The 8,629-nt window shown below is 46.9% G+C and overlaps 1 long non-coding RNA gene across 2 annotated transcripts in view; it reads left to right on the top strand.

The window, feature by feature from the left end:
• The window catches only part of LOC135183570 (uncharacterized), a 53,735-nt gene that overhangs the window by 31,987 nt on the left and 13,119 nt on the right, over nucleotides 1–8,629 (top strand). The window contains exon 2 of one of the 2 annotated variants that reach the window (XR_010305609.1): nucleotides 5,112–5,285. This is a non-coding gene — a long non-coding RNA (uncharacterized LOC135183570). Of the gene's footprint in view, nucleotides 1–4,788; nucleotides 5,286–8,629 lie in introns of those variants that run through there. The other variant, XR_010305608.1, reaches the window with a different exon arrangement.

The following is an 8,629-nucleotide window of genomic DNA, read 5'->3' as shown; positions in this document are numbered from 1 at the left end:
AGAGATAAAATGTATTTGCTTTCTTGCAACACTTTCAATCACATTGTGACAACTGAGGAGGAGCATTATAAAGCTCAAGGCTATTTTCTCTAAAAGGCTGTAAGAACTGATGCTTTAATAGCCTGTCTGGAAAGAGGAGCTGGTAAAACTACCCATACTGTGGCAGTACTACTAGTAAAGGTTCACTTCCACACCATGGGAGAAATTGGTTTCTGCAGTAAAGAGGAATAGAAGTGCTTGTCTCTTCAGCACTATTTCTGGCACAGCCTCAAGTTATCTACCTCTTTGATACAAAAATGTGTCGTTCCAGCATTATACCACCTCAGAATATTTTCCTTCAAATACTGAAAATTATTTCTCAGACTCCAAAGTGACATGTCAAACAGCCAGCCAAAGACACTCAGGGCACTTTCCATCATTTGCACAAGGAACAGAACAGACAAACCTAAGCACATTACTGGTGGACTGCTCTGGAAGAGTAATTAATACAGGTGGGCTAGCAGAGAGAGACAGGAAAGTCTACCCTCCAGAGTGCTATTAGCAGCTTTGAGAGAGTCTCATGTCTTACCTGGTACAAGGCTCTCCATACTGTGTCATATGAGCTTATTACTTCAGCAAGACACTTGAAATTTGTAGCACTGGGGTTTGGTTTTGTTTTGTTCTTACCCAAAGAGTATGTCCCCTGTTGTTTTGTGGCTCCCAGCTGTGGTGGCGTCACCTCAGGCATGCCACCAGTTGTGATGCATGCTCCTGACTCATCCATTCTGCCCCACCATGTGTCCTACCTTTCTGACTCCATTTAGAGACCCTGCAACTGAGGCACCTTCCAAATGTTCTAAGAGAAAAAAAACCACAGCCCTTCTAATACACCCCAGAATGGCATTGGCCTTTATAGGATCATAGGATCAACCAGGTTGGAAGAGATCTCCAAGATCAGCCAGTCCAACCTAGCACCCAGCCCTAGCCAGTCAACTAGACCATGGCACTAAGTGCCTCATCCAGGCTTCTCTTGAACATCTCCAGGGATGGTGACTCCACCACCTCCCTGGACAGCCCATTCCAATGCCAATCACTCTCTCTGCCAACAACTTCCTCCTAACATCCAGCCTAGACCTCCCCCAGCACAACTTGAGACTGTGTCCCCTTGTTCTCTTGCTGGTTGCCTGGGAGAAGAGACCAACCCCACCTGGCTACAACCTCCCTTCAGGTAGTTGTAGACAGCAATGAGGTCCCCCCTGAGCCTCCTCTTCTCCAGGCTAAACAACCTCAGCTCCCTCAGCCTCTCCTCATAGGCTACAAGAGCACATTGTTGGCTCATGGTCAACCTCCCAGCCACTAGGACCCCCGAGGTCCTTTCCCCTTCACTGCTCTCCAGCAGGGCAGTTGTGCATCACACTGCAGTGACCCCATCACACTGCAGCAACAGATTGTTTAGATTTTAGGCACTAATAATCCAGGTGTAAAGTTGCAAGCCTGTCAGGTATAGGTAAGAACTAAGTACATGCTCCCTGGGGCGCATATAAACGAGGTTACACACATCAGCCTTCGTATTTAATCACCGAAGAGGAGGCTCAGGGGGGACTTCATTTCTGTCTACAACTACCTGAAGGGAGGCTGTAGCCAGGTGGGGGGTGGCCTCTTCTCCCAGGCAACCACCAATAGAACAAGGGGACACAGTCTCAAGTTGTGCTGGGGGAAGTCTAGGCTGGATGTTAGGAGGAAGTTGTTGGCAGAGAGAGTGATTGGCATTGGAATGGGCTTCCCAGGGAGGTGGTGGAGTCACCATCCCTGGAGGCGTTCGAGAAAAGCCTGGATGAGGCACTTAGTGCCATGGTCTGGTTGACTGGCTAGGGCTGGGTGCTAGGTTGGACTGGCTGATCCTGGAGGTCTCTTCCAACCTGGTTGATTCTATGATTCTACAAACCCCTACATGATGAGGCATTCAGAGCTCACTCCCTGGGCCAGCTTTTGTAGCTAAGAAAACTATCACGCTGTAATAAACCTTGTAAAAGACGACTGCCATTAATCATTAATAAGAATGCACAAAACCTTTCCTGTGTTCGTAGTGATCTAGTGTGAATCCTTTGGACATCGTCTTGGCATGTAACCTTCCGAACCGAGCCAAAGGTGACTGACTGCTGCCATCCTGTGGCAGCTACGTGTATTTCAAACCTGCCAGAGAGACGAGATGATTTCAATGGTGTCATTTTAGAAAGGACACTTATTAGCTCATACTATTCTGAAGTGTCATAGAAGGAAAGCCAGTTGTCTGTAAATGGCAGTCTCACAGCTTAGAAGAAGAGGCTCCTTTTAAGTGGAGAGACAATGCAGTATTCAGTGGTACAACTCCAGAAAGGATGCTAACTCATCTCTAACTCTAAGGGTGTCAGTCTGTGCATATATACAAGGCTCTCCCTGTTTTTGATGGTAACTGCTGCTGTCCTCAACTGCAAAAGCCATCAGACGGCTCAAATAATGCGAGTCTGCTGTGTCCAGTTGCAACACAATGACACTGACAATGTATTTCTCACATCTGGTGCCCAGTTTTTCTCTTTTAGGGATGAAATACCATTTTCCATAACATGACTGTGAGACTTCTGAGTGCCAGAAATCTGACACAGTGTTACTTGATGGTTTATTGAACACAGGATAATTACAACCATCAGTGCATTTTTGCACTATCGGTGTAACTTTATCCATCCTGTTTCAGAAGCCAGTTTAGGAGGGACATTGAGATGCTTGAGCGTGTCCAGAGAAGGGCGATGAGGCTGGGGAGAGGCCTTGAGCACAGCCCTACGAGGAGAGGCTGAGGGAGCTGGGATTGGTTAGCCTGGAGAAGAGGAGGCTCAGGGGTGATCTTATTGCTGTCTACAACTACCTGAGGGGAGGTTGTAGCCAGGAGGAGGTTGCTCTCTTCTCTCAGGTGGCCAGCGCCAGAACAAGAGGACACAGCCTCAGGCTGCACCAGGGGAAATTTAGGCTGGAGGTGAGGAGAAAGTTCTTCCCTGAGAGAGTCATTGGACACTGGAATGGGCTGCCCGGGGAGGTGGTGGAGTCGCTGTCCCTGGAGCTGTTCAAGGCAGGATTGGACGTGGCACTTGGTGCCATGGTCTGGCCTTGAGCTCTGTGGTAAAGGGTTGGACTTGATGATCTATGAGGTCTCTTCCAACCTTGGTGATACTGTGAATAAGAATCATAGACTGGTTTAGGTTGGAAGGGACTTCAAAGATCATCTAGTTCCAACCCCCCACCGTAGGCAGGGACACCTCCCACTTGAAAAAGGTCACAGAATCATCAAATCATATGGATGATCTGGGAGGTCTCTTCCAACCTGGTGGATTCTATGATATGACCCAGGAGCCTGTGAGAATTTGCATAGTGTCAGCAACATGTTTTTTAACTCCCAATGAGCTGGGGACTGCAGAAAGAGACAAATGGGTGGCTTAAAGAATTTTAACTTGAATAAAACATCAACCTTCTGAAAAAGCAGAGTGATCCTGCAGTCCTAGCGAAGGAACAGTTTGCAAAAAGGACCAGATGTGCTGAGAGGTAGCACTTAAATATCACTCTTGGCCAAGACTAAACATGATGTGAGACCGAGACACCAAACCTAACTGCAATAGAGGAAAAAGTAGTCTTAAGAGGCCTGAGTTTCTGCAGTGACTGAGAAACACCGCCTCAACCCCGAGTTCTAGAACTGTATCCTTGTCAGAGAGCCAGTCTTTACCAGGATTGGAAACTACCTGTTATCTCATGCAAATATGCTGTATCCTTGGATCTGGCCCTGGGACAGTGTACTCCAGGAGATTTTGCACCTAGCTACCCAGAGTCTCCTCTAGCAAGACATTCTCCACAGTGTGTCCCTCACAGCACAAACTGCATCCACTTGTTGAGGAAGCCATGAAGCAACAAGCAGAATAATTCACACAACTGTTTAGCAAATGTTGCAGGACTCCTACACATCCTGCAACTAGACAGGCTCCCACTGTTTTCTAATGCAAGCCCTTAGACACCACCTGGCACCACTGTTGCTGCCCAAGACCTCAGTAGAACTGGCATTCAGCTGGACTCTTAAACCTAAAGGAGAGGTGCACACTAGGAAGATTGATACGATGTGCACCATCTCTGAACTGTGAAGTCTGTCTAAAGGTGATGAGAAGCCATTACAGACCACAGCAGGGCTGTGCCTCACAGATATACATGCAGCCCAGTCTTGTTTTTCCCCTTAGCACATTAGAGCAGGTAGAAAAAATGCAGTCCTTTTGTATCCAGCTAGCTGAGAAGTAGACTCTAATCGCCTCCACAAACCAATTTACACCAACACAGACAAAAAATGGGAGCTTCAGTCTCCTGGCACTCTCCATCTTATGATCTTAGCCACACACTGATAGCCTCCCACACATGCTTCTTCTCAGCAGGCCCTTCCCCTCTTCTGGGCCCAACACTCAACGGCTTGCAGCAGCCAGGCTGTTTCTGCCTGAATGTGTCAGCATTGCATCTGGCTCAGAGAGTGCTTCTCTGTGCCAGCAGCCCACCACAGCCAGGCAGCCCTGCAACTCCTTGTTTGCTCTCAGTGCTGTCACTACACTCCAATACATGCTCAGTTTCTGAGATGCTTCTTTGCATCCTCAATTTCCCCAACACCCAGGTTCCTCATGAGTTTCCTCTCTTCAAAGACAGGACTCTCAGCTAACGTCCCATGCTCTATTTAAAAGGGAGAAGCGGCTTATGGCTGGTAACACAAATGAAGAGCCACGAGGCTGAGCAAGGGAGAGAACAAAACATTAATTAGGAGCAGGAGAGGAATGATAGTGGGTCTGTCACATTCCTCTTACTAAGGCAGGGAGTAAGGGTTACCACAGGGATAGCCTCAGGTGTACGGGCAGCAGGCCTGGGATGGAGCCCACAGAAGGCACAGGGGAGGAAGAGCCACATGGAAAGGAACATGGCCAGAAGAGAGATAAAGTTTGCCACTGTAGGACTCAGCCTTGCTCAAGAAATAGGCTGATGAGAGGTACAAGCCAGAAGACGACTCACTTGGTCCTGCTGCTTTATCTCTTGAGTCAGTAAGCTGCTGCTGTCAGTAACACTGAGTGTCTTTATCTTTTGAGGTCCATCCATCCACAGCCTGTCTCCACCTGTTTCTGAGCTCATCCATAGCAGCAAAGAACACAGCTACCTCTTAATCTCTGCTACGCTGTCATGTCTAGACATTGATTTCAGCTGTGGGAAGTGAATTGTTTCTCTGCTCCAGGGAATGGACTTTCTACAAGCAACTGCTAAAGGTATGGCTTGCATTGGTATATTGTCACCTAACGCTCCTGGTACTGCTCTGGTGCCTGAAACATGCTTGTGAATTGCTTCAGGCTAATACAGTGGAAAGTCCACTGAAACTCACTTGATGTTCTTTGGACACTAGGATATTTAAATAGGCACTTCAAGACTTGGAGCTTTTCTTTGGCTTACGTAAGTAAAATTTGTTCTTAAAGTCACCTGTAAGAATGCAGAATTGTCTGTGGGCATTCAACAGAGCTGTTAATCAATGCTTCAAGAGCAAGTGACACTGTTAGTTGATATTGAAGGGTACATGACAATCAATGATCATTGTTTGCTAACCCAAACGTGCACGATTAGATACAGGGCTTTTAAAATTACACTGAAGATTATACAATTGTACTCAACTTTTACCCCAAATTTCAGCAGTTACTGTTCTAAGACAGCAAAGTCACATTTGAACTTCTTAGGCCAACTCAGAGCAATACAAAAACTTAGAGGGTGCTGGAAGGATAAAGTGTAAAAAAAAAAACCCATCAGGAAAAAAAGACATCCTTGGGCATCCTTCAATGGCTGAAATGACCAGTAGAAACCTTAAGGATGTCAGTGGCCTTGTCCAGCTGAAGCTGTCAGCACTGCAGTGCTCTGCAAGACTCTCCTTCAGTGCCAAGGGCTTACCTAGCACAGCTCATACTTGTGCTGTTCAGCGTAACAGGCAACTGCCCTGTCACATTGAGCTGCAATATCCACAATGCTCACTGCACCAAATGCAAATTGAAGCCTGGTTTGATGTTTTACAGTCTCTTTTATAAATTTACAGGAAGCAACCATTCAATTTTAGGCAAAAGCTCAGTGGTTCTGGTGCCAGTGAGGTTTAAATCAAGTTGATATGACTCCTTCACCCATGCATCAAGAAGGAAGCAATTCTCTACTCAACTCTTTTCATGCTGTTGCTAGCAGATTTTTCATCAACAACTGGAACTGAAAGTGATAGATTTGAAAGAGACAAATGCAGACTCTCTATCTCAAGGACAATGAAACATAGTTTCTTCAGTGCTTACTTAGGACTGGACACTAATCAAGAGAACTGTTGTTGATCAATACACTCAAACACAAAGGCAGGAAGGCTTGAGTTAGGTCTTAAAAGAATGTGAGCAAGGGAGGAAGAAACTTCACCAGCTATGACAAAGCACTAAATAATGCAAACATTCCTTATTCTGTGGTGATAAGGAACTTTGCAAGAAAGGTTCTAAGTACTTCTCCATCATTAGATGAGCCCTTTAAAACCCTCCTAACACCCACTGTTGCCTGCAAGATGCAGACATCTTGAAAAGAAACTTCATGTTAGTAGGTAGATATCCTGCAGGGCAGTTTCTTTTTAGGATTAAAATGGACACTGCTTTGTCCCTGAGAAAAGGAGAACACTAAATTCACCAGTGTGATTCAAGATCCCTTTTGTTCTGAGATGTAGTTTTTGTTAATGGATGACATTTTTAATTGTTTCTGGAGTGACTTTACATCCAGTGGTAACTTGGAAGTTCATTATGATTAATATCTGAACCAGGAAATAGTTCCAAATGCAGACATATTCTATTACTGCTACAATATTGCACCATCACCCAAAGGAAAGATCAGAGAATGGTCTGGGTTGGAGGGGGCCTTGGCAGGGATGGGGCCCCAACCACCTTCACAGCCAACCTGTTTGAGTGTTCCACTACCCTCAGGGTAAAGAACTTGTTCCTAAGATCCAGTCTCAATCTTTTCTATCCTATCACCACAGGATTTGTAAACATTCTCTCTCCATCCTTCTTGTAGGCCCCCTCTCAAGTACTGGAAGGTCATTATTAGATCTCCCCAAAGCCTTCTCTTCTCCAGGCTGAACAACCCCAGGTCCCTCAGTCTGTCTTTATAGCAGAGGTGCTCCAACCCCCCAATAGTCTTGTGCCACTCCTCTCAACCTGCTCCATCAGGTCCACGTCCTTCTTGTATTGAGGGCTCCAGACCTGGACACACTATTTCAGTTGAAGTCTCACCAGAGCAAAGTGGCAGAATCACTTTACTCAATCTGTTTGCCACACAGCGTTTGATGCAGCCCAGGACGCAATTTGCCTTCTGGGCTGCAAGCTCACACTTCACGTCCAGCTTCTTGTTCATTAGCACTTCCAAGTCCTAATGCCCTAGTTTGTATCGATAGAGAGGATTGTTCTGGCCCAGGTGCACAACCCTGTGCTTGCTCTTGACTCTCATGAGGTTCACCTGGGCCCATCTCTCCAGCTTCTCTATGTCCCTCTGGATGACATCCTGTCCCTCTGGTGCACTGACAACACCATTCAGCATGGTGTCACCTGCAATCTGCTGATGGTGCACCTGCTCCCACTGTCTACATCATTGATGAAAATATTAACCAGTACAGGTCCCAAAACAGACCCCTGAGGGACACCACTTGTCACTGCTCTCCATCTGGACTTCAAACCATTGAGCATTACCCTCTGCATGCAACCATCCAGCTAATTCCTTGTCCACTGAACAGTCCACCCATCAAATCTGAGGCTAACTTGGTGAGTAGGATGCTGTGGGGGACTGTGCCAAAGGCCTTGCAGAGGTCGTCCCTTTTTCACTGACATAATTGCTTTATTACAGAAAGCCACTAGGTTGGTCAGGCAGGATTTACACCTAGGAAAGCCATGCTGGGTGTCTTGACTCACCTCTCTGTCCTCCACGTGCCTTAGCATATGGGCAAGCAGCAGTGCCCAGGTGGCACAGAAAGCCAATGGCATCCTGGCTGGGATCAGAAATGCTGTGCCCAGCAGGAGCAGGGAGGGGACTGTCCCCTGGAACTGGGCTCTGGTGAGGCCACAGCTCAGGAGCTGTGTCCAGTTTGGGACACCTTAATACAATACCTTGGGCAATAGGTTGGACTACCTTGGAGATCTTGGAGGTCTCTTCCACCCTGGTTGATTCTATGATCTAGGAGGATCTGTTCCATGATCTTCTCAGGCACGGAGGGGTGAGGCTGACAGGCTGGTGGTTCCCAGGGCCTTCTTTGCAGCCTTTTGAGAAACAGGTGTAATGTTTCCTTTCTTCCAGTCACCAGGACTTCACCTGACTGGCACAACTAAGATACTTTGAAGAATGATTCAGTAAGTTCAGGCTTGGGTGCACTGGAGATGAGAATTCTTCATCGGTAAAGCTTTGCTTCTAGGCCCTTGCCAACTGAATTGGGTCAATACTATTTTAAGTAGAGCTTGGTGCTGCTCTCCACTGCCCATTGCTGCCACAGCTGGAGAAGCAGGCATCCTGGTACACAGGCTCTGCACCATCTACAGCTTCAGGAGCTGAAACCTGTATCTTCAGT

This window comes from Pogoniulus pusillus, chromosome 18 (genome assembly GCF_015220805.1).
Source record: "Pogoniulus pusillus isolate bPogPus1 chromosome 18, bPogPus1.pri, whole genome shotgun sequence".
NCBI classification, from domain to species: domain Eukaryota; kingdom Metazoa; phylum Chordata; class Aves; order Piciformes; family Lybiidae; genus Pogoniulus; species Pogoniulus pusillus.
Note: the sequence above shows the minus strand (reverse complement) of the source record. Positions and strands in the feature narration are given on the sequence as shown.